Source organism: Globicephala melas, chromosome 2 (assembly GCF_963455315.2).
Source record: "Globicephala melas chromosome 2, mGloMel1.2, whole genome shotgun sequence".
In the NCBI taxonomy this organism is placed as follows: Eukaryota; Metazoa; Chordata; class Mammalia; order Artiodactyla; family Delphinidae; genus Globicephala; species Globicephala melas.
In genome coordinates this window covers 20,427,904-20,451,720 of record NC_083315.2, presented here as the reverse complement: position 1 = coordinate 20,451,720, position 23,817 = coordinate 20,427,904, and the positions used below count along the sequence as shown (strand labels likewise).

At 48.2% G+C, this 23,817-nt stretch overlaps 1 long non-coding RNA gene across 1 annotated transcript; it reads right to left on the bottom strand.

Annotated features, from left to right (window-relative positions):
* Positions 1 to 524: 524 nt before the first annotated feature.
* LOC115842229 (uncharacterized) lies at positions 525 to 23,579 on the bottom strand. The gene is made up of 6 exons (XR_004035136.2): positions 23,006 to 23,579; positions 18,739 to 18,811; positions 11,244 to 11,422; positions 7,346 to 7,478; positions 3,354 to 3,431; positions 525 to 632 (listed from the first exon to the last, which is right to left on the bottom strand). It is a non-coding gene; the product is annotated as an uncharacterized lncRNA (long non-coding RNA).
* Between the last annotated feature and the right edge of the window lie 238 nt (positions 23,580 to 23,817).

Here is a 23,817-nt window from a genome sequence, read left to right as displayed (position 1 = left end):
GCATGTATATGTGTTATGTGTGTATATTATGTGTATGTGCATACTATGTGTAAGTGCACATGTATGTGTAGGTGTGTATATGAGTGTATACTGTATGCATGTATATGTACATATACGTATGTGCATTATATGTATACATATTATGTGCATTTATGTGTGTACATATGTGCATGTATATGTAGGCAGTTATATTTTTATGAGGACACACTTTCATTTGTAACAAAATCATCACCAGGATAAGAAAAGATGCTGTGAGATCAGGGGCATTTTGGTATTTAAAGCTTTAAAAATGTTTGTAGACATCTTAAATATATTTCTATAGCAGCATTTTCCAAACTGTGTTCCACAAAACACACACACGAATTAAAATAAAAGCTGGGACCTGCTGCTGACCAGCTAGAGATTCTAGGGCACACACAGACCCTGAGAAACCCTGTAGCAAAATACGTTAAGCATGGTTTACCCAGCACCGTCAGCCATGGACCACCTTTCTTCATGAGACCACTGATCCTTGCTGGTCTGCGGGATAAAGGGAACCATCTTTTCTCACACCCTTTCCTGAAGCCGGGGTCCAATCCTTTCCAGTTCTCCTGGACCTGAGGAGGGGCCAGTCCAATATCACTGGGGGAATTCTGAAAGCAAAAAGAAGAGGGAAAGTGGCTGAGAGTCTATGTAACATAATACTTTCCCTGCACATTTCCCCAGCTCCTCCTGGGCAAGGGGTGAGGCAGATGACCGGAAGGGAATTAAAATCATTGGTTCTCTAATACACTGCCTGACCTCTGACTCACTTTCTCACTCTCACCAAAACATGGGGAAGGATGGGAGGGGGTTGACAGGCAGTGGGAAAAGGAGAAGACATTCAGGAATCTTTTTTTAAATGAAGATCTTCACTCTTTTTCTTGCTCTTTTTTTAAAAATTAGGATTACACTGTATTGATTGCTTTTGTAATCTGCTTTTTCACTTAGTATATCATGAGAATTTTCTCAGGGCATTAAATAGTCTTCTAAAACATAATTTTTAATTACTTCATATAATTCTATCTTGCAGATAAATACCATGATTTTTACCCAGTGTGCCAGATAGCAATTGTTTGCCTATTGGATCCAAATTCACCCTTCAGTACCTGCTCTGTGATAAGGGGCTGTGTGTACTCTCAGCATTTCTACTTTACTGTAAGAGCAATGCTAAACTTTGTCAGAAGACAGCATGAGAGGGACACTGCAGGAAAAAAACTTTGTCAGAAGACAGCGTGAGAGGGACATTGCAGGAAAAGGCCAGGTTCTCTTCCCACATTTCAGGGTGAGGGGTTTGCTCTTTTTCATTTCTATTGCACTGTCAGTTGTGTGTATGCACGCACACGTGCATGAGTGCCCGGTGGTGCTCTGCCCTAGCACACAGGCAGCCTTGGCCCAGGCTGGTGACCACCCAGCTGCAGTGGGGACACTGCTGTTCTCCCCCAGCCTCACGTGGGCAGCAGTGCCTTGAACCCTCTGTGCACCCACCTACAAGCCCCCCTCGCCTGTGCTCTAGACACAGGTTCCTGCTGCCCAGGGACATGGGCCAGCTCTGGCCAAGGCCACCAGTGGACTTCTGTCCCAGCCAGTGACCCCCAACCACACCTGCTTCGACCATGGTGAACCCCCTTCCAAGTCTGCCCTTTCTTGGCTGTCTCCCTGCCCTAGGGCACCCCTTAGAGTTCTCTTTCCATCTTTATAGCCACTTTCCTATCACTGTGGAATAATCCCTTAGAGTTAACTTCCCTTGTTCAAATTATTGTGTGGTTTCTGCCTCCTAACCAGACCCAGATGGAAACATCCGGCGAGGATAGTGCTTTAGGCCTTGTTTTTGAAGTGTTTTCATTAGAAGTTGGGCAGCAGGAAAGGATGGAGTGAAGGATGTATTTACTCAAATGGCAAATGTTTACCCAGGAGCCCTAAGAGGGCTACCAGGTCCCAGAACAGGCAGCCAGAGAATAGTGACGGTGACATTACTAAAAGCCCGTCATGAGAACCAAGTCATTAATCTTCACGACAGCCCCATGGGTGGCACTACAATGAGCCCAGCGAAGGAGTTTGCTGGTGTTTTCATCAGGAGAATCCGAGGTCCAGGCACATGGGACTCACTGGCTAGTCTACAAAAGTAGCAAGAGGCCAGGGCTGGAACTTCCAGGAGATGGACGGAAGGATCGAGAAGGATCCTGGGGAGGCACGTTTTGCACACAGGAGAGGAGGCCCCAGGAGAGCCCGGAGAAATGGTTTCCGTCTTCTGTGAGCTCTGCGTGGGTTCATCATTGGTTGTGAGACAGCCTGGCCACCTGGAAGAGTCAAGCAGCATGCCCTCCCCGCTACTGCTGCATGTCAGGCAGACTCTCCCCCTGCTCCTGTGAAAAAAGTGCTGTTTCCACTGAATGTCCACATCCCTTGAGTCCTCCCTCTGCTGTGGGTGTAGCGGGCTGTGAGGGCTGTGGGAGCAGCAGTGGTCCCCAAGCTTTGCACCTCATCATATTCCAATGTCTCATAAGCACTTCATGTTGCGTATTTATTTATCAATTAAATATATTTACTACTGTTCCAATCACAGTGTGCACGTCATAAAGCATACACCCAGTAGAAATGTTAGGGGATTAGACAAAAATAAGTACAGAGCAAAGTTCTAAAATTGTCCTCCTGCATTCCAGTGAGTCATCCTGACGCCATACCCCACCCAAGATGCATGGTCCCCACTTTGGAGATCTCTAGTTTCCAAGACATGCTGACCCTACAGCAAAGTCCAAGTTAATTAAAGTTACTTAAGCCCCTGTGATCTCTGCTTTCTGCTTCTTCTCCTCCCCCATGAGACCCTCCCATCCCAACAGTCCACATTAACAGCCCAATTTTCCCATATTTAAAAATGAGATTACATCATCTCTTACATATTTCTTACATGTTGCTTTTGCTACTCTTTTTACAAAAATATTTGTTTGTTTATTTATTTATTTACTTTGGCTGTGCCAGGTCTTAGTTGCAGCATGTGGGATCTTTAGTTGTGGCATGCAAACTCTTAGTTGCGGCATGCATGCGGGATCTATTTCCCTGACCAGGGATCGAACCCGGTCCCCTGCATTGGGAGCATGGAATCTTACCCACTGGACTACTAGGGAAGTCCCTTTGCTACTTTTGAAGAGTCCTCCAAATTCATACTGCTCTATGAGTTCTATATATTTAATGGCTATATCACATTTAGTAGTGTGTGTGGGGGGGTAATTTATACAACCATTCATGAACGTTCACTTTGCTTCTCATTTTTTGTCACTATGAACAATGCCATAATAAACATTCTTGTATGAATACAAATAAAAATAAAGAGTTACTTAGCCTGCTCCTGGGTGTTCTTGTTGCATCAGGACCAGCCAGCTCTTCCTCTCCTTGAAGGAGACCAGGCTGCACACCTAGCAGGGGTGAGAAGGTTGATGAGAAGTTCTTGCAATCACAGTCCTGGGCGCAGTCTCCTAACACAGGACACAGGCGTTTTAATACCTGTCTCGTAGGGTTTGGTGAAGATGAAATGAGGTAATGCATGTGAATCACTTAAAAGAATAACCATTGCAAAGTGGCTGTTCAGTAAGTAGTAGTTGTCTGCTACTATCTCATGTCAGGGCAGTTGAGGGTCTGCGTCAGATCAGCCACCCAGAAGAAGGGTCATCACTCCAACCAACACCTCACGAATGGTCTGACCTAAATCACGAGCTGCGTGTTGGGATTCTGAGGGACAGAAAATGGCTATTTCCTAGACAGCAGAGATTTAAGGAAAAGTACCCTGGGGTGAGCTCTACTCCCAAGGACAGGCTGGGTGTGGCAGAGACGGTTAATTGTACCCCAGTATCTATTTCCCCCTTCTTCCTTGTAGTCATAGAACCCCTTGAATTCCAGCCAGGCACGTGGCATCCTAGTTAGAAATTACATTTCCCAGACTCTTTTGCATTCAGGGGTGACTATATGGCTAAATTTTGGCCAATGAACTGTGGGCAGGAGTGATTTGTGCAAGTTACAGGTTGCTTTTATAAGGAAATTCTTTGCACTCCATTTCCTCTTATTCTGCCTTGAATGGACTAAAATGCAGATACGATGGAATGATTCAAATTCAACGCCACAGTCAGAGGAAACAACCTCAGGGATGAGATGCGCAAAAACAGGTGAGGACCCGCTATCCCTGGTGACCTTGAAGAGCAGAGCTGCAGTATCCCTGGACCACTTCCCAGCTTCTACGGAGAAGGAGATATGATTTCAGCTTCTTTGAGCACCTGTCTTCTGGGATCTTCTGCTACAGTGGCTGTCCTGTATCCTAATTAGTCCTGAAATTGGTGTTGGAAGGGAGGTGCTGCCATAATGAAAACTAAATTATACAGCATTGTCTTAGCAGTGGGGTGGCAGACAGTAAGAAAGTCACACAGCAGGCTGGAAAGCAGGTGATCCGTGTTATGTGGCAAGATATTTGGCAAATCAGTTGCCTTCAGTAACTTGGAAGCAGATCAGGTACATAAAGAGCCTGTGTCTCTAGCAAAAATAATTTTAGAACATTCACAACATGGATCGTCTGGCTGTTCCTTGATACCTTTAACAAGGGACCACAAGAGAGGCATAAAGTCAGGTGTGTTTGCAAGCAAAGATGGAGGGAGGCAGCTCTGCGACAGAAAGGCCACTCTGCCTGTGGCCTGCAATCGAAATTGACCAAGTGGCTGGAAAAGCCAGCTGCTTCTGTCACCAACAGTAGAGTCTCCTGGCACAAGCTCAGAGCCTTTCTCAAAGGCCTCCTGTGGAGACTTTTCAACCGGACAACAGGATCCAGGCTAGAAGCAACAGTCAGATTAGGGATGTTGCTTTCCACTCAAACATTTCAGGTGGCTTCAAGAAAGCCCCTGTTAAAATGAGGAAGAGGAGGTTGGCAGTGTAAACCCTTAAACAGAAAAAGACCTAGGGGCAGGCTTAAGGTCTGCATCCCAAAGAGATTTTTTGAGTAGATTATTTTGTCCATGGAATGAACCAGAAGCAAATAGACTGAAAGCTTACTAAGTCTGGGGCAATTTATTATGGTTCGTTCCCTAAAATAGCCCTCAGATCCCCAACCTGCAGCAGTGGGGGCCTTCAGCTCCTTTGGCATGATGTCAGCATCTTTGATATAACCTCCTTACTTTCCGGTAAATTAGATAGTCTGAGCTCATCTTGGAATAAGCCTCCCAAACTTGGAATCAGCTCTGGTTCCTTTTGGCAGGAACTGGTTTTAGATATTCAGATACTCTGATTTGTGTTCTGGGGGTGTTCACTGCTTTCAAACATCTTTATTGGACAAAACCATGAAATACTTTGAATTTCGTGTTCATGATATATGAGTTCATACTAAAATTTTCAATTCAGATTCAGGACTATGGGATTTTTACTTAACTCATTAATGGTACATCTGTACTTCTTCCTTTATGCCGCATATTCCGGTCCTCAAAAATGCCAACCAAAGAACTGCTGTGCTTTATTCCACAACGTGCACAAAACCGCTCCAGAATAAAAATGCCTAACACCACCACAAACAGGAGTCACTGAATACAGTGTTTTTTTTTTAATAAATTTATTTATTTTTTTTATTTTTGGCCGCGTTGGGTCTGTTGCTGCGCGTGGGCTTTCTCTAGTTGCGGTGAGCGGGGACTACTCTTTCTTGTGAAACGCGGGCTTCTCATTGCGGTGGCTTCTCTCGTTGCAGAGCGTGGGCTCTAGGCACGCGGGCTTCAGTAGTTGTGGCACGCGGGCTCAGTAGTTGTGGCTTGCGGGCTCTAGAGTGCCGGCTCAGTAGTTGTGGCACACGGGCTTAGTTGCTCTATAGCATGTGGGATCTTCCTGGACCAGGGCTCGAACCCGTGTCCCCTGAATTGGCAGGTGGATTCTCAACCACTACGCCACCAGGGTAGCCTTAGTTTTTAAAAATGTTTTACAGTTCTTTTTTCCTCAGAATACGGCCCGACCAGGGACGTAAATTCAAATGATTGCATTTTATAGTCACCTGAAAGAGTTCCTTTCTAGATAGTTACGCCAGTGGTTCAAGACCCAGTTCTGCTCAGTTGTTTCATTTTGCTCTCAACACTTAGGAAGCACACCTTGAAATTTAATTTTTTTGCCATCGGTATGTAAAATATTTTCATGATTCCCAAGGTAAATATACAAAACAAGGTGAATTTATTAGTAGACTGACCTTAACATGTGTGGGTCCTGGGACAAGGTTACAGACAGAGGCCCGCATTCTATGTGGACATGTATTTTAAAGTAATAAATCAAGCCAACAAATTCTTAAATAGAATATGTCCCATCCTCTTCTCAGAGAAGCACTTCCTCACAGACATGGAGGCCAATTTCCAGGTAGAATTCCTGACTACTTAGAGCTCCACACTGGAACGTGGCGGCACAGGACAGCCTGCTGCTCACTGCCCCTCCTGGTCCCATTCCCCCCACCCCCGCTTCCCCATAGCTCAGGGGGCCTTGCACACACACATGTGGACACGCCAGCCCTAGTCAGCCTTCAGGAGGATGAACCCTGAGACGGGGCCCTCGAAGTGGGCTTGGGGCCACGTGGGTAGGGAGTTCCAGAGTCCTGTGATCTAGAAAGGAGGGTGTTGGCTCCCCGTAACTCAGCCCACGGGGTCCTCACCCCCCAGGCCCGGGCAGGGACTCCTCGCACCCAGGCCCACAGGCAGTCCTGACGGACAAGCCAAGCATCTCTCCCTGTCCTGCAGCCCTGCAGTCTTCGGTTTATCGTTCCAGTTTATAAATAGAAGCACATTTTATATGTAAACAGACTATATCTTCACACACACACATATACACACAGACGTCCTACCCTGTGGCTGGGGATGGCAGGGAGTGGACAGGAACCTGTGATCACAGATCTCCTCCCCGCAGATAAGGGCCCTGCTGAGCCCAAGCAGCAGTGAGGCCACCAGCGGGCAGCGAGCACGGGGAGACCGCTTCCCATCACTTTGGGATGATTCCGTCAAAGGAAGCAAATACGACTTTAATTCACATTAACCAGTAGGAAAATACAGTCTTCTCCGTGTACCAACATAAGGCAAATTCGACATAAGAGACACAGATTCAGTTCAGCTCCACTGCCTTGAACCGATCGCTGGCCTGACCAGCCTCTCTTTCCTTTGCGAACGCCTCACGTGATTACGCACCCCCCCACCCCACCCCCGCCTCTCCAGGGAGCGGGACCACGAGAAGGAACCCAGGTCGTTTGCCCCACGGCCGAGGTCTCGCAAGCTGCCAGCTCAGCACCACCCTTTCCGTGTTGGTCCACAAGCCCCATGTTGGGAAACCACTTTACCTTCTTCAGCTCCATTCCCCACCCCCGCTCTCATCCGAGGTGAAGAGGGTGCTTCACAGGCGACAAGCTGCCAGCTTTCCACTGAAGCCCCGGGTCCTCAGCCGTCGGGCGACAGAGGCTTAAACTCCCCCTGCTGAAAGACGATGAGGGAGGAAATCACAGAGAGTGGAAGCTTAATGGGTATACAGTGTCAGTGCTACAAGGTGAAAAGTTTTGGAGATCTGTTTCACAGTAATGGGAATATACTCAGTATTACTATAAATGGTACTGTTGAAAATGGTAAAGATGGTCAATTTTATGTTATGTGCTTTTTACCATAATAAAAATCATAATAGCATAAGACACACACACACACGCATGTACGCACACACACACCCAAAGACAGGAGGATGCAATCCGAAAAAAAAATCAGCATCTGAGACGCGAATCAGTCCATGTGTCTTTTCTATCACTAAAAAGGAACTGGATTTGGCATGGACACCCCTAGGGGACAAACGAGTCCCCTCTGGACACTGCGGTACCCGTCGTGGCCGCCAGGTGGCCTGGGGGGTCGGAGGGAACGCTCCTCTCCAGCCAGGAAAGCTGAGAGAATTAGGAAACCTATGAGCCAGACCAGAGGTGTTTTTGTAAATATAAATAAATAAAAATATATATTATTTAAAACAGTGTAAATTTTGGGCTTCCCTGGTGGCGCAGCAGTTAAGAATCCGCCTGCCAAGGCAGGGGACACGGGTCCAAGCCCTGGCCCAGGAAGATCCCACATGCCGTGGAGCAACTAAGCCCGTGCACCACAACTACTGAGCCTGTGCTCTAGAGCCCGCGAGCCACAACTACTGAGCTCACGTGCCACAACTACTGAAGCCCACACACCTAGAGCCCATGCTCCACAACAAGAGAAGCCACCACAATGAGAAGCCCGCACACCACAACGAAGAGAAGCCCCCGCTTGCCACTAGTAGAGAAAGCCCACGTGCAGCAACAAAGACCCAAGGCAGCCAAAAATAAATAAACAAAATAAATAAATTTATTAAAAAAAAAAAAACAGGGTAAGTTTCACTTATAAGAACAACGTGGTGTCAACTCACTAAGAACTCAACCTCTCGTAAACTACCACCTAACCTTGTCTTGGGTTGAAAAACTCTCTGATTTTGTGCAGAATTAGGAATCTCAGGAGCAACACTCACTTTGTATCAGATCTCTCATTAGCCTTACGGGAGAGAGGCCTCCCTTTGGCTGCCTAAGTAATAATTAGCAAAGCTTTGCTGGAGGTTTTTGAAGTCTCTTTCCTGAGAGAAAACCAACAGTCCCTCTGTTACGGGCTTTTATCCTCTATCCTTTGTTTTCTCTCCATTTACGTAATTAAAAAAAAAAAATCTCCGTGAAAGTATGGCACCCAGAACAAGGCCCTACTGTACAGCACAGGGAACTATATTCAATGTCTTGTAATAAGCCATAATGGAAAAGAATATGAAAAAATATATACATGTATAGCTGAATCACTTTGCTGTATGCCAGAAACTAACACAACACTGTAAATCAACTATATTTCAATAAAAAAGAATTAAAAAAAAAAAAAAGCATGGCAGCCAGGCCAGGCTGCCATAACCCTCTTCATGACCAGCTACCCAATCAGGAAGAAAGTTCGCTTGGTTTCCAAGGGCAACCGCCACTCGGCCTTGGCTCTGTAAGGTCTTCTCACAAACCATTGCTTCACTAGGATTGAAGAGATTTTCTTTGTTCAAGAAGGACGTCCCTCTTTCATACCTTTTTTTTTTTTTTTTGCAGTACGCGGGCCTCTCACTGCTGTGGCCTCTCCTGTTGCGGAGCACAGTCTCTGGACGCGCAGGCTCAGCGGCCATGGCTCACGGGCCCAGCCACTCCGCGGCATGTGGGATCTTCCCGGACCGGGACACGAACCCGCGTCCCCTGCATTGGCAGGCGGACTCTCAACCACTGTGCCACCAGGGAAGCCCCCTCCTTCATACTTTTAACTTCATCCTGAAACCTCGGGCCAATCTGCTTCATTTCCTTTCCAAATATGCAACCGTTTTCAACGGAACAGCTGGTAAATATGCTGGACTCAGCAGTCTCCTCTCAACCGGCAAGTGAAGGTCAACCCACAGGGCTGCTCGGCCGGGATGTTAATAATATCACTTGTAGAAACAGCTTTTCTACATAAGACAGCTGGTAAAAAGACCCTGTTTGCTCAAGATGGCATCGTAAATGAATCTCAACTGGAGGTCCTCTGCATGGAGATGTGACTGCACAATAAGTCAGACAAAGCAACTGTCGTAGCCTCCACACTCTCCATCCTCCCTTCTTCCTCTTTTCTGTGGTGGCCACATGCGCAGCACCAGATAACCATGACAATCCTGTTCCCCAACTTCCCAACTTCTCTTGCAACTAGGGGTGGCCCTATGATCCACTCTGGCCAGTGGATCCAAATGGAAGTAGGTTGAGAACATTTCCGGGAAAACTTTACTTTTCCTATTAAAGGGATAGACATGGCTTGTTTGACTCCTCGCCTCCCTTCTTTCTGCCTTGACTTCAGACATGATGTCTGGAGCTATAGCGTCTGTCTTGCAACCAGGAGGCAAAGGAAAGGCTTGGGTGAGCATCACAGATTAAGGGAACCAGGGGCAGCAAGCCCTACCTCTGAACACCTGCTTACATGAGAAAAGTATACGCATACGTGTTCAAGCCGCTTACGCTGGCTTTCTGTTCCTTGCAACTTCACACGATTCTGAGTGAGACACACCATGCCTGGCATACTTTCCACTAACTCTGCCGTCTCTGAAGGAATCTAGAGCTGAAGGAGCAGCATTTCTGCTCACCTCCTCTCTCCACCTTCTCTCCTTTGTAGGGCAAACTCATACAAACCCAAGCTGGGTAGATGAAACTGTGAAATTCTCCAATTTGACCCAGGGATTTTTGTCACTGCCAGGTTAAATAGGTGACGACTGATATCCAAAGAAAATCATGGGACTTTATGTCAAAGACGTTAAAGGACCTGCCCATTCCAAAGCCAGAACATCTGCCCCCTGGGTGGGAGGAACCCTCCCCGGAGCCAAAAACTCAACCCCGACCAGGTGTCCTCGTCAGAGGGACAGGAGGGTCCGTCCAGCCACCCCTGAAGCATCCGCTAGGCAGTGCCACAGGCCAGAGGAGCTCTGTGTACGCAGAACACATCTGAACGGGGCCTGAGTGGATTATTTTGAAGAAATCCTCAATACTGCCTGGTTCCGGCAGCCTATTCAGCACCGATTCCTGAGCTTTAAGAAAAACGGTGGGAAAAGGACCTGGAATGGATGTGGCATAATCATAGACACGAATGATGGTTTTCATAATAATAACCTCCGAAGGGGTCAGGGCAGCGTTATCATTAATCCCATTTAACTGACTTTTGACGCTGAAGCTGACGGGGTATCTTGCCTTGGAGTCCCCGCTTCCATGCCGCTCCCCTATATCACAGGACATTCACCCGGACTCCCTTCCGCCACCACAGCAGGGTGCTCACCAGGCAGCCAGGCTCCAGGGCGCTGACGGGGCAGGTTTACCAGCAGCAGGATGGCCGTCCTAAGCGGGGTGGCATCCTCTCCCTTCACGCTGCCCAGTGGGCGAGCTGGGCCAGGATGCCCCAGCCTGCTGGTTCCCTCTGTCTTCCTTTTGCCTGCGGCCATGGGCACCCCCATCACTGCTACTTCCTCTGGCGGCCACGTCTAGACGTGGGGCACTGGGTCTCTGTTGGAGACGCTTCAGCAGGCAGAGGAGGGGGTGCCCCGGCACGAGCATTTGGGATGAATGTTGTATGGACGGTGTGGGCTGTGGCCGGGCCCTGTGTTCAGACCTCCAGCTGCCAGCACGACCACCAAGGGGCGTAGCAGAAGAGCAGACCCACCTTAGTGAGGTCCAACTGAGCTGGGGGCCTCTGTCCTTGGTGGGAAGAGAGATCTCTCCTGGGACCAGCAAAGGTGTTTTTGATTCTGGTGGGTGACGCACATGAGGAGAAGACCTGACTCATGAAGTTCCATCTGTGGGCCTTGGCAATGTCGATTCGAGTCCTTTGTTTCTTTTCACCTTTAAAATTGAAAACAAAATTAAAAAGGGAACCACAGGTGTATTAGACTGCTAGGGCTGCTATACCAAAGTCCCAGTATAAGCCTGGGGGGCTTAAACAACAGACACTTATTGTCTCCCCGTCCTGGAGGCTGGAAGTCCCAGATCAAGGTGTGGGCAAGGTGTTTCTCCTGAGGCTTCTCTCCTTGGCTTGTGGATGGCCGCCTTCTCCTGTGGGCTCACATGGTCGTCCCTGTGTCTGTCTTCTTCTCATAAGGACCCCAGTCATATGTAATAGGGCCCACCATGCTGACCTAAGTTAACCTCAGTTGCCTCTTTAAAGACCCTCTTTCCAAAAACAATCACATTCTGGGGACTTCAACATATGAATTTGGCGGGGGGTGGGGGGACACAGTTCAGCCCATAACACGACTCATGTGATTACACTGGCCCCACCCAGATAATCCAGGATAATCTTCCGATCTTAAGGTCTATAACCTTAATGATACCTGCAAAGCCTCTTCTGCCATAGAACACAACCCAGTTACAGGTTCCAGGGATTAGGACGTGGACATCTTTGCGGGGAGGCCCTTCTGCCTTCTCCATCGTGGCGAGTACTTTACATACATTACCTCACTTGTATATGGCCAGATTTTCCTACTCTCCCCGATTCCTAGCTGCAAAAACTGAGACACAGAGAAGCTAGGAAGGACCCCAAGTCCCATTTATCACTCCACAGTTGATAAATGGTGAGAATGTGGTCCAGCCACAGCCTGACTATAAGGCCTGCCCGTTCTAACTGCCGCCCAGTAAGGAGTCTTCAGCCATAAGGGTGGTTGCAGTTCTGGAATCTGAGGGCTACTCTCCCCCGGCATAGAAATGGGGTAAAGGGACACGCCCCTCCTCTCTCGCCCACTAGCCTCCCTGAGGCTGCATGGTCTGAACCCCTCCCCTCAACGCCGGTCTCCCTGAGTCTGTGCTTCTTCCCTAGAATCCACCCACCACAGCGTAGCCAGAGCCATGGTTTAAGTCACAGATCTGATTTTGTCACCTCTCTGCTTAAAAGCCTTCCACAGCCCCCCAGTGCTCCCAGACTGCTATAGACTGTGTCCCCCCGAGATCCACATGTCAAAATCCTAACCCCCAAGCTGATGGTATTAGGAGGTGGAGCCTCTGGGGTGATGAGGCCATGAGGGTGGAGCCTGCAGGGATGGGATTAGTGCCCTTATAAAAGGGACCCCACAGAGCTCCCTCGCTCCTTACACCATGTGAGGATGCAGGGAGAAAATGCTGACCCAGGAGAGGACCCTCACCCGACCATGCTGCCACTTGGACTTCCAGCCTCCAGACTATGAGAAATCAATTTCTGCTGTTTATAAGCCACCCTGCCTGTGGTACAGACTTGTTTGCTATGACAGCTTGAATAGACTAAGACACGATAAAGACCAAAAGCCACAATATGTTTTTTTTGCTGGGACTCTTGATTTAAAGCTATGAAAACCCAATGCCACGTCAGAAAACAGTTTGGTAATTCCTCAAAAAGTTAAACACAGAGTTTCCATATGACCCAAGGATTCCATTCCCAGGCATATACCCAAGAGAATTATAAACATGTTCAAACAAATACATGTACACACATGTTCAGAGCAGCATTAGTCACACTAGCCAAAAGGTGGACACAACCCAGGTGTCCATCAACGGATGAATGAATGAGCAAAATGTGACATATACATACAGTGGACGTTATTCAGCCACAAAAAGGATCAGGTACTGATACATGCTACGACATGGACGAACCTTGAAAACACTGAGTTTTCAAGTGATGAGAATACAGACACAAAAGGTCACATACTGTATGATTCCATTCACATGAAGTACCCAGAACAGGCAAATCCAGAGACACAGAAAGCTGATCGATTGTCAGCGGCTGGGTGGGGAGGGGAAGGGAATAACTGCTTCACGGGTATGAGGTTTCCTTCTGGGGTGATGAAAATGTTTTGGAACTAGATAGAGGTGGTGGTTGTACAACATGGTGAAGGCACTAAATGCCCCTGGATGGCTCACTTTAAAGTGGTTAATTTTATTTTATGTGAATATCAGTTAAAAAAAACCATGGAAGGAAGGAAGGAAGGGAGGGAGGGAGGGAGGGAGGAATTTATTGGCTCACGTAAATGTGAAGTTGAAGAAAGAGCCTCAGCTAAATGATGGACTGAAATGGTACAATGGGGGGTTTCCATCATTGTGTCACCTTGTCTCTGATGTGCCTCAGCCTCCACTAGACAGGCAGGGTGACAAACCTTCAGCCTCAGACACCAGTGCTCCCAGCCCAGAACCCCAGCAGAAGGACACAGCCCAGTTCTGTCTTCATATCCCTGTGGTCTAAATAATCAGCTAACTCCACATACACCCAATATGCAATAAGGGAGAAGTTTGGGGGCTGTGATTTCTTTGAGGGTTCAATTTCTTTAAAGGAGGGGAGTTTATTTTGGACTTTCATTTCTCAGCAAAAAAGGGAGGGGTAATATTGGTCAAGATCTAGTTGGAAGAAATCGACCACCATGATTATCTGAATGGGGAAATTTAATATTAAGAACTGTTAACCAAAACTATTAAAAGGGGTATAAGAGGACTGGAGAGGGTCCAGCAGTAGCAGGTGCAAAAGGGCCTGACACTGTCTGGTGGAGGGAGAGTGGACATAGGGGACAAGGGCTGGGAGGGGGTCACCCCCAACCAGGGCTAGGACTCCCACCTATTCAGGAGACCCTGCCCGACAGGGAGCATGCAGCCAGCTGGAGAAGCAGCTCGCTGGGGCGGGGGGTGGGGCAGCTGTCTAGGCCCTTCACTGAGGAACAACAGCAATGCAGGGCCGGCACCCGGAAGGGAAGGGTCTTCCTGGCCCCGTGGTCCATCTGTTGCCCTCTGTTGAGGAACCCTAATATTCCTCCAGCCTGCAAAAAAAGAATATTCCCCCAGCCAGCTGGGGTCCAGCTCCAGTGTCACAGGCAGAGCAAAGAAGGATGGATTTGGGGCTGAGAGATGATAAACTAATAACTGAAACGGGGATTTCATTGGTTGGGGCTTTCGTTTCTCTGGTGAAACACAAATGGGAGCGGGTCCCTGTTCTGGGCCTCGTGTCTGGACAACTGATCACAGGGTCTCTCCCTGGTTAGGAAGGTGGGCATGGAACTGGGCGTGGGGACTTGGGGTCTGATGTGCAGTGTGCTCTTGGCTTTAACTGATGTCCATTCTGACCTATTTTGGGGACACGAGCTGAACTTCCCACTGCACTGATCCTGCAGGAATATGAGCGGTTCGCAGAGTAACACAGAGGAGGGAGTTGTCGCTCTCCACCTCCCTCTAGAGGGTGGGGGAGAGGGGTTCTCGCCTGGCTTTGTGCAGCTCAGGCTGGGCTGTGGCTGCTGGAGGAGAGGTCACTGCTCATCTGGACACCCCGGGGCCCTTCTCTTCAGGCTGCGGTGGGACAGGGTCGATGGCCGAGCCTGGCCACCGTGCTCGTCTCTCTTCCCTGCTGCTGTACCTGGTGCGCTTTGCTTTGCTCTCCTGCATGAGGCACCAGGGTAGAAGGGGATAAAATCCCCTCTCAAGGTTGTGGCTGCAGGGGAGAGAGGCTCCTGCTGAGTCCACGCCAGCTTGGTGGGACAGGCCTGCACAGTGAGACCTGTGCTCGCCCAGCCGCTGTTACAGTGGCACCTGCTTCCCCGTGTGCTCCGTACGAGGGCCGCCCCCTCGATACAGGGCAGGCAGAACAGGCTAAGACAGGTCTGCGCAGTCCTGAGCTCTCTTCACCTGATAATACTGATGATGGTCACCACAGCTATTCAGTAGACCCGCTGTCGACAGACCCAGTCTTGAATCTAACACGCCTTGCGAAGGCCAGGCTAGAGAGTGCTTGCACTGCACTTAGACGACGCACGCTTTGCATCCAAATCCCAGCAGTGCTGCAGCAGATCTCAGAGGAACCTGATCCACCGGATTCAGTATGATAGATCACACAAACTTAGCACACGCCTAGCACTGAATCTGGCACAGAGTAGATTCCATGGACGTACGCACGAATTAATGGACGTTCGGGAAAACTCGCGGCGCTGGACAGCATATGCTCAGGTTGTGTTCAAGTGCTAAATAAAAGAGGAAAATCTAATCCTTCATCCATCATCCAGTCGGATGGTAAACCGATCACTTCCCCAAACAGCACTTCCCTTCAACAAACAGTGGCCATAAAAGCTGATGAACAGACTTAGTGGAAAGAAACATGGGCCACAGCATATAACGTGAGCCAGGGGCAGCTGCCCGCCAGGCACCCCGGGGCCCCCAGCCCTGCGCCAAGTCGGCAGCTCCCGTCCAGCTGAACAGGGGGCTTACATAGCAACACAAAATCGATGCCACTGGTTGGTCAACCAAATAGTGATCTCACCGAACGACTCTCAGGCCACAGATGCGCTCCTCTGAGAGGGGAGAGGACAGATCAGTCTGGGGATGCAGACCCACACTCCCCGAGTTACCAAGTTTACAGTCAGCCACCAAACAGAGTGCTCCGGGGCGGAGAGAACCACTAGTGCAGGCTCCTCATTCAGTGACGGACGTGGGGAGGGCCCTTCACGTGGAGAGCCTGACTCTGGACGCTGGATTTCTCTATTGAGAACCGGCCACCAAGACCAGGCAGGCCGCCTGCACCAAGGTTTCGTCCTGGATTTAAAAACATTCTTTTCCCTGCAGACCTCTGAGCGGGGACTGAAAAGAATTGCAACGAGGCCCTTGGTGTCAGACAGAATTAATACGACTCACCCCTCCTGCTGGGTCTCGGCAGGACACTTGACACCCAGACCACAACCACTCAACTCCTTTCCCGGGACTGGGTGTCAAGGCTGCGAGCTTGGTTAAGCTCCGAGGAGGATTGGCAATAGAATTCGAGTTGACGGGTTTTTTTTTGGGGGGGGGGGCAGTTCTTTTTCTACTTTCTTTTCACCTGTAAGTAGAGTCCAATCAACTGCTCAAACACGCATTTTTTCCAGGGCTAAAAAAGTACATACAAACCAGGACTCGGGGGAGACTGGACACACAGAGGCTCCATTAAAGCCACTGAAGGAGACAGAGCTTGGCAAACAGGAATTTCTACTTCAGTTCCAGCAGCCTCGGGTGGTGGAGGCATGTAACAAAGATCAGGCAGAGTGAGGAATGGTCTTATCAGAAAGTCATCGTAGGTTGCCTGAGCATTTATTATGTGCCGACGCCATGTTGGGCAATGAAAAACAATTCAGGGCAAAGAAAAGACTGAGAGGCTGTTTGAAGGCAGTCAGGCCCTTGGAATGATGGACCGTTATTCTCCGAGCCTGTCTGAGGGCCGGTCAAATCCTTCACCTTCCAAATAAAGAAAACGAGGTACAGAGACAATGAATTAAATGTAGCCTTTCCAAAAAATAGTAAGTCTGTGCCTGTTTCTACACCACAGGAGTATTGTGTCTGGAAACCCCTGATTTCATCTGGCTTCAAATCAGCCATGGGACTGTCTTGGTCAGCTCGGGTTGCTGTAACAAATGTATCAGAGGCTGGGTGTCCTAAACAACAAACACTCATTTCTCACAGCTGTGGAGGCTGTTGATTCTGTGACTGGTGAGGGCTGCTTCCTGGTTTGCAGATGGTGCCTTCCTGCTGTGTCCTCACATTACAGAAGGGGCTAGAAAGTGCTCTGGGGTCTCTTTATAAGGAAGCATCATCCATCCATCATATAAGCAGCAGCATCCATCATGAGGGCTCCACCCTCATGACCTCATCACCTCCCAAAGGCCCCACCTCCTGATACCATCACACTGTGGGGTTAGGATCTCAACAGATGGATTTTGGGAGGACACAAACATTCAATCTATAACATGGACCAAGCAACATGGCCTGAGCACCCCTGATGGTAGACAGAAGGGGCTCTCCTCATTCTTCGTGGGTGTAGCATAGAAGTCTGGGGTCCTACAGTATCTTTTTCTACATCAAGCTAATAGAGACCTGCTATCTAATTTTTTTCACACTTATATTTTTCCCCAAATGAAAACCTCTTTCCTTACTACTAAATAATAAAACTTACATTCTTAAACGTCTCCCCTTTGTCCAACACTGTACCAAATGTTTTATACTTAACTCTCACAACACCTCTAAGAGGTTGGCATCCCATCTTGTGGATGAGGACACAGAGGCTCAGAGAGATTAAATCACCTGCCAAAAGCCACACAGCTGGCCACGATCCAGTCAACTCCCACGCCCATGTATGCCCCTTCCAGTATTAGCAAAACTCTTACAGATTTACTGGCTGCACATAAGTGGGCCCTCGTGACCTCTTCCACGGCGGTGGGAGCAGATGGAACAGATGAACAAACTCTACTCCGCCAACCTTTCTCTGGCCAAGGCTGCTCTCAGAGACAGTGCCGGGGAGCAAATGCTGCTCCCTCCCAACAACAGGAGGGCGGGCAGCTGTTTCCAGCAGGGGTTGTGATGGGGTGGCGCCAGGCCCCTCTGGCTGCCATGCACAAAGGTGGCTCAGGCCATGGGGCTCTAAGGGCCCCTGAGATGGAGGGATGATGGCTGTGGCAGCAGCAGCCGCTGCCCCTGGCATGTCGCAGGCTCCTTGCAAATGCCTGGATTCAGGTTCAGATGGGAACAGAAATGAGACACCTGAGTTGATCCCTGCATGCCTCCACCAGGGTCCATCTGGTCAATCAGTGAGCTTACTTCATAAGGTTCTGAAGGAATGAAATGGAGCAGCACCTAGAATGACACAAGGCTCTAAATGACAGTGTGACGTGTTCATTAGTGTGAATACAACTGCACTCCCACTTGTCAGGGTCCCCATCAGACACAGACCTCTGGGGGCTTCAATTCTTGGCCAAAAGTTTAAGAGCTGTGATCTCTCTGTAAGACACGACTAAAGTATATCCAACAAACTAATCACACACCATCCTTACTGAGAGAGAGAGAGGATTAAAAGAATAGAGTTGGAGGCGTGGGGGAATTCCTGGGAAAGAGTGAGAGGGGGTTTTCTGAGGATGGGCCCCTGTCTCTTGGTGTGGGAATTCCCAGATAAGTTTAGGGATATTAGAGGAAAGTTTCCTTGTGGCTTTGGAACCTCATAGTAAAAGCTGGAAGGACTTTGAGGAAAGTGTCCTTGAAAACTTGAAGAGCCTTGAAAAACTGTTTATAGAAGCATGACTGTCTTTGAGGTGGCCTCAGGTAAGGGATTAAAGAAAAGGGAAAAATCTTACTGGAAATTGTTATGTAGTAGAGACAGAAACTTTACCAGCACTGTTGCCTTATAAGGAAGATAGAAAACGTACCTTAGGCATGGGGTGGTCTAGCAAAGGAGATGGTCCAAGCAGAGTACTGAAGAGTGATTTCTTCTTGCTGCTTCTGGTAAAAAGTGAGACAAGAGAAATGAGCTAAAGGCAGGACTGTTAAAAAAAAAAAAGAGAGGCAGCACTTCCTGCTTTTGAAAATTCTCACCTTCTCCAGATGGCAAATGATGTTAAATCTAAAGGGCTCTTAGGTAAAAATCAAGTACAGGCACCATCAGGAAAATCTGGTCTAAAGATGAACCCAAGAGTGTGACTGTGCCTTAGTCGGCTCGGGCTGCCATACAAATAACAAATGCCACAGACTGAGCACTTCAACAACCCTGTCCTTTCAGGGCATATATTGGAGCTATTTGTAGGTGAAGCTTTTTTTTTTCTCTAATGGAGTGAGCCCCCCACCCCGCAGTAAGATTCACAGGTCATCCACAAGGTTTTTAAGAGAATTATATTGGAAGAAGCACTGACAGCTTGAGCTGAAAGGGACAGACAGCACAAACTGAAAAGATGTCTTTGGACCCTGAAACTTGTACAAGGCAGAAGCAGGCTGAGAAAACTACACAAATACAGGAAAAGGAAGGATGACTCAGAGGGTAAAACCAAAAGCCTGCAGAGTAAATCCAAGAGCTGTGGAAAATTATTCCCAGGAAATGTCAATTTGTACCCTACTGGATTTCAGAATTGCTATGAACCAGTGACTTCCGTGCATCCCCAATTTCCAACTCTGTTGAACAGGAGGGTCTTCAGTAATTATGCTATGCTTGTCCTATTATTGCAGATAACTTGTCTCTCTAGTTCACAAATTTCAGACCTGGCTTTGAGGATTCAAGGAACTACACCTAAGGAGCCTCAAGAACATCTGGATCTAATTTGGATAATGAAATTCTGGACTTCAAACTGATACTCTACTGCATTGGGGGCCCTGGGGGAGGCTAAGCACATTTTGTGTGTGGGTAGGACGTGAATCACTGGGGCACAGAGGGAGGATGTTGGTAGCCAGCCTCTAAGACTTCCCCCAATGATCCCCGTCCTCCAGTACTCTTGCCCTTGTGTCACCTCTTCCCACAATGAATAGGACTGACTAATGTGACCAACAGGATGTAACTTCTAGGTCTTAGCAGACGCTGTGACTTTCCCCTATTCTCTCCTGGATCACTTGCTCTGGGGGAAGCCAGCTGCCATGTCATGAGGAAACTCACGCAGGTATGTGGCGAGGTCCCCATGGTGAGGACTGAGGCCTCCTGCCAATAGTGACCATTGGCTTGTCACCCACATAAGGGAGTCATCTTGGAGAGCAGATCCGCCCAGGCTCCTACAGTTGGCTGCAGTCCTGGCCGATTGCAATCTCATGAAAGAACCCAAGCTAGATCATTCTACTAAAATGCTCTTGAATTCCCAACCCACAGAAGCTGTGTAACATAACAAATGTTTATTATTTGTTTAAGCCACTAAGATTTGGGATAATTTGTTACCCAGCAATAGATAACTATTACAGGATTGAAATGAGCACATCAAATACTTCATTCAATTCATTAATGAATGATGGAAATAGTAATATAATTCCAGGAACACTTGGGGAACTTGATATTTATAGCAATTTCATAAAGGACTGTTAGAATTTGAGTGCTAGGTTAATACAAAATAGTACAAAACTGGTTAATGCCCTAGGGAATAATAAACTGAAACCTTTGGGGTTATCTTTTTGAGTTAACACTGAAATGACATGCCATCACCTTTTGCCTCATTTTCAAGTCTTAAATACTTTTTCTTAATAAGCAGATGTGATCCAGGAACTGAGAAAGGGAACTCCCACTTGACTGACTGCTTCTAAGGAAAGGGGGTCCCGGTAGCTGCTGCCACCCCAGCTGAGACTGCATGTGTGACGTGGCCTCCCTCACCTCTGCTCAGAGGGGACAGAAATGAATGGGTAAAGAGGGCGGATATGGCCGGGGTGGAGGATGGGCTGAGAGCTCCCAAGGGTAAACAGCATGGGACTATATACAGACTTGTCTCCGAGCAGCTTTGGCAGGGTAGGTAGGAAGGACAGGTAGAGAGGGAAGGGGAGAAACAGGATGCCCAAATAGAATCCCAGTCCCTAACTAAGGTTTGGGGGGTTTTGTTTGTTTCGTTACCTTTTAAAAATCATCTTAAACATGTAAGCAGTATTTACCTAGTAAAAAGAAGAAATTTGAATTCACCTTTGGGACAGACTGATCGTCTTTGTTTTGGGAAGAACTATTAAGTGGACATTTGATTATGAAATATAAAGCAGACATCATGCTTCTTGTTGAGTCTGTTGGCCTGAATGCGCGTGTTTGAGGCTGAGAAGCTCCATATTCTATGCGGAGTAAACGGCAGAAACAGAATTGTTCCTGAAAAAGTAGTAATTGGTGGGCTAGGGGCTAAGGAATGGGTTTGCAGTAGCTGTACCTGCAGCCTGCAGGTGGCACACCTGCAGGAGGCCAGGCTGGGTTGGAGAATTCTATCATAAAGGAGAGAAGAAAGTCCAGAGCAGGGACCTGGGTAGCTTGCTGTCTCTGTCAGCCTTTGGGAACGCTGTTGGACACACTTGTTTTTTAAGGCTCACGTTGGAAAATCATGTTCTAATGGACCTTCTTGTCAGGTACCAGAAGGCATGGGAGCATTCCTGAGGCTAAGGGTGGGGGCGGGTTTATCTCTCAAACACAAGGGCCATTTCTGTTGTCAGTCATCCTGGGGAGAGGCTGCTCTTGAGACAGGAAGTGAGGATTAGGGAGGCTGGCCTCTGAATGCAGAGACGGGACAAGCACAAAGCCCTCCCAGGGAGGAAGTGGCCCCTCCTCCCCATGAGGGTCACCTGGCAGCAGGTGTGGGGGGAGCTCTGTAAAGGACCCCCAGGACAGACCCACCTAGAGGCTCTAAGGGAAGTCCCATCCAGTAGGGTTATCTGTTACCTGTGCTGTACCTCCTTCCCCTTCTCTCACTCACACTCGTCAACACAGTCTGGTTCCTGTTGTGGTGTCAGAATTTAAGGGAAAAGCCTGTTCTGTACCTGAAACGCAGGGCTGAGTGCCAAAGCTAGCGTGTTGGTGAGGGCAGCAGCCTGACAGGGAGGGACGGTGGCCCAGCTCAGTGACAGAGCATGAATAAGACACCACAATGCCAAATTTGGACGCTGGAGAGATCTCAGGATTGAGGGGCTGGACAGGGAAGGGACCCAGATTAACAATCCACAAATTGACAAGTAGCTGCGAAATTCACAGCAAGATGAAGTGTGGCTTAATTGGTGATCACCTGGCCATGCGGGCTATTGGTGAATGAGACAGAGGATGGATGATGGTAGATAGGCAGGCAGGTAGAGGGACAGGTATAGGATGGATGGATGGATGGATGGATGGATGGATGGATGGATGGATGGATGGGTGGGTGGGTGGATGGATGGACGGATGGACGGACGGATGGATGGATGGACAGACGGATGGATGGATGGACAGACTGATGGATGGACAGATGGATGGATGGATAGGCAGGCAGCTGATGTATAGACAGATGGAGATATAGGTATAGAATGGATGGTGAAGGAGTTCAGAGGATGTCCCCCCAAAATATGCCACTCAGGCATACTGATTCTTTTGAATTAAAGGCACTTGAGAAATAGCAGGTGTAACAAGGGCTCTCTAACGTTCCTTTTTCTTCCTGAAGGCAGGAGATAAACTCCCCTGTGAAAGGTGTCCTCCCTGTACCGGGAGAAAGGAAGATACTCTTATCACCAGAGATGGGGAATCTGAGGCCGAGAGTTCAGCCAACCCTTATCTTACTTCACCATTTACCACCTCTGGCCCAAAACCCTGTGTCTTGTCCATTCTTCACAAATGTATTGTTTCTTTGTCTAAAAGGTATAAAAGCTTTCTGCTCTGGTTGCTTCTTCAGGTCTTCATTCTCTTATGAAGGCTCCTATGTACATGTAACAGTTTACTAAAACGTGTATGCCTTTCTCCTGTTCATCTGTCTTTGTCCATTTAATTCTTAGACCCAACTGGAGACCTAAAGAGTAGAGGAGAATTTGTCCTCTCTTACAGACAGATAATGACGTATAGATAAATAGATAAACAGATATAAGTACAGGGTGGATGGATGGATGGATGGATAGACGACAGATAGAAAGAAAACTGCAGAGGAAACATTTACTTTTATTATCTTCCTAAAATGTGGACAAGCACAAAGAAAGGACATGAAAGTATAAGTGAACAGGAACTCCAGAATACAAATTACTTACTTTTGCTTGTCACACTCCAAGAGGAGTTTTAGAAGCAAAATTCAATGGTTTCCAATTTCCCCTTTTCTAGATTATCTGTGATGGATACTTTTCTCAGCAATTTCACCCAACACCAACCAGGAGATTGAAACTCAACAGAAAACAGAACTCAAAGAGCCAGAGCTGCCCGTTTCTGTCCCTGCCGTCATACAGAAGAGCGGAGCGGAGGAGGTTATCCGGATGGGCCGAGGGGGAGGCTGGTCCCTGCAAGCTTCTCCTGAGCCCCGCACCCAGCCGTGTGGGGCCTTCTGGGTGGCTTCTTTGTCACCACGCTTCTCATTCCCAAAGGGAAGGGCATGATATTCTGCCAGCTTCCCTAGTGTGTGTCAAGCAGCTCAAACAGCCATTTGAAAGAATGCGGCTATTTGGGGATAAAAAACTCTATGCAGGGCCAACTACTGTCGCTTCATAACAGGACTGGGTCCCCGGAAACACGAGAGGCAAATCAGTTCTGCTGGGGAGCCAGAGAAGGCTTTTGTGATCCAAATGGAACCCAGTGGGCAGTTAAGAGCCCTAGTCCCCATGAAAGACCCCCGTGGAAAGTGCAGTCATATGCAACGTGCATATTTTTCTCTACAGAAAGCTGATTATCTACCATTTCCTGGAAACAAAGAAAAATTACTTGTAATTATTCTAGACTGAAAAAATAGCGACTTCTGGAAGTTTTCCACCTCCTCTCCTACAATGCCCGTTAACGGGTATGAGGAGGAAATAATACCGCGTGGATTCAGGGTACCGCGATAGATCAGAGCATGAGTCACGTCTTAAGAGGA